This window comes from Pteropus vampyrus, unplaced genomic scaffold (assembly GCF_000151845.1).
Source record: "Pteropus vampyrus isolate Shadow unplaced genomic scaffold, Pvam_2.0 Scaffold23665, whole genome shotgun sequence".
Classification (NCBI taxonomy): domain Eukaryota; kingdom Metazoa; phylum Chordata; class Mammalia; order Chiroptera; family Pteropodidae; genus Pteropus; species Pteropus vampyrus.
Genome location: NW_011912446.1, coordinates 1 through 2,385, shown reverse-complemented (window position 1 = coordinate 2,385; position 2,385 = coordinate 1). Strand labels below are relative to the sequence as shown.

The 2,385-nt window shown below is 37.7% G+C and overlaps 1 pseudogene; it reads right to left on the bottom strand.

Annotated features, from left to right (window-relative positions):
* Window positions 1-1,295: 1,295 nt before the first annotated feature.
* LOC111735337 lies at window positions 1,296-1,415 on the bottom strand (annotated as a pseudogene).
* Between the last annotated feature and the right edge of the window lie 970 nt (window positions 1,416-2,385).

The window sequence follows — 2,385 nt, the reverse complement described above, 5'->3', positions numbered from 1 at the left end:
ATTTTCTTCCATTATTAAAAATTCGATTATGGGTTTTATTTATCATTGTATTTTTCTTCTCCACTGGATTGGAAGTTACGTATGTCTGTATTTGGTGCTTATCTTGAAGTTACAAGATCTATACTTAATACCAAAAAAGAAATGCATCCTCTTCTACAAAAAAAAATCTGCATCAATTCCAATTACTTTCCTCCAGACTTAAATGTATTATACTGTGTTGCATTGTATTATATTACATCGTGTTATGTACACTGTCTAGTATTTTTCTGACTCCTACAATTTAGATCGTATTGTGTTCCTTTATGCTATCGGTTTGTTTATTTTTACATTTTACAGACAGTGAGGAACGGTTCTTTTCCTATTATATTTCTCTGGAAGAATTCATGTAATATCGGCATTATTTTATTTCTTCGATGTCGAAATTTATCACTGAAATAACTAGTCCATATGTTGTGAGTTTGTATGTGTGTGTATGAAGTTTTTAAATTACCTATCAAATCTATTTAGTAATTATGGGACTTTTCACATTTTTACTTCATCTCGCGTCTGTTTTAGTAAGTCGTATTTTGCCAGGAGTTTACCCATTTACCCAAATTTCCAACTATTTAGCACAAAACTCTTCATGATCATCTTCTCTATTTTTCCCCCAAAGACTATGTCTTTTATTATTAGTTCCAGGTATACAGTCCATCGGTTAGACGTTCATATAGTTTTTGAAGCGGTCGCTGATGGCTCTCACACCCACCCACAGCCATTACGATGCCACTGACTATGTTCCCTATGTTGTACTCTACGTCCGTGACTGTTTTGTAACTACTAATTTGTTCTTCCTCAACACTTTACCTTTTCCTTTCAAACCCCCAACCCCGCTCCCCTCTGGCAGCTACTAGTTTGTCCTCTGTATCTGTGAGTCTATTTTTGTTTAGTTTGTTCCTTAGAGTCTGCATATAAGTGAAATCACATGGGATCTATCTTTCTCTATCTGACTTATTTCGTGCAGCATGATAACGTCTAGGTCCATCCATGTCATTGCAAATGGTAGGATTTCATTTTTTTTTAGGGCTGAATAATATTCCATTGTCTATATGAAGCATAACTTCTTTAGCCAGTTGTCTGTCGCCGGGCACTTAGGATGCTTCCGTATCTTGGCTATTGTGAACAGGGCTGCCGTGCACATAAGGATGCATAGATCTTTACGGACTGGTGCTTTGTAATTCTCTGGATAGATACCCAGAAGTGCAACTGCTGGGTCAAAAGGTAGTTCTGGGGTTTTTTTATAACCTTTTTTTTATTAACACCTACAGCACCTGGTATTCCTAGGCGGTCTCCCCATCCAAGTACTAACCAGGCCCGACCTTGCTTAGCTTCCGAGATCGGACGAGATCGGGTGCGTTCGGGGTGGAATGGCCATAGACTCTGTTTTTGATTTTTTGAGGAACCTCTGGACTGTTTTCCATTCCAATCCAACGAACGGTGCACGAGGGTTCCCTTTTCTCCACATCCTCGCCAACGCTTGTTGTTTTTCGATTTATTAATGACAGCTATTCTGACAGATGTGGGGTGATTTCTCATTGTGGTTTTAATATGCATTCCTCTCATGATTAGTGACCTTGAGCATCTTTTCATATGTCTGTCGGCCAGCTAGCTGTATGTCCTCTTCGGAGAAATGTCTGTTTGGGTCTTCTGCCCATTTTTCGGTGGGATCGTGTTTCTGTTGTTGCGTTGTATGAGTTCTTTATTAATTTTGAACATTGACCCCTTACCAGATTTAGCATAGATGAACATCGTCTCCCATGCAGTAGGTTGTCTTTTTTTTGTTTTGTTGATGGTTTTCTTTGCTTTGCAAAAACTCTTTAGTTTGATGTAGCTCCATGTGTTTATTTATTTATTTTTTCGTTTCCCTTGCCTAAGGAGGTATATGATTCTCTTCTTAATGACTACAGAACAGCAGTGCCCCTTTGTCATGCATAGACTGGTTTTTGGTCTTTTGTTCCTGGCCCATTCTTACTAGAGTGTCATTCAGTTTACAGTCCTTCCTCTAGGGCTTGAGCCTCTTAATTTTGTTTTCTGTTTTGTTGCTTTTTGCTCTTTATCATTTCCTTCCTTCTGCTTCCTTTCGATTTGATATTCTCTTTGCCTTTCTTGAGATGGATACTGAGATCATTTACGTTTAGCCTTTTATCTTTTCATATATATATGTATGTGTATATATATACATGTGTATATATATATGCATACATATTTTTTCTTTACACACACACACACACACACACACACACACACACACGCAGCTATAAAATTTCCTCCAAGCCTGGCTTTAGTTGCGGCCCATAAATTTTGGTATGTAGTATATTGATCACCACTCGATTTAAAATATTTTTCAAT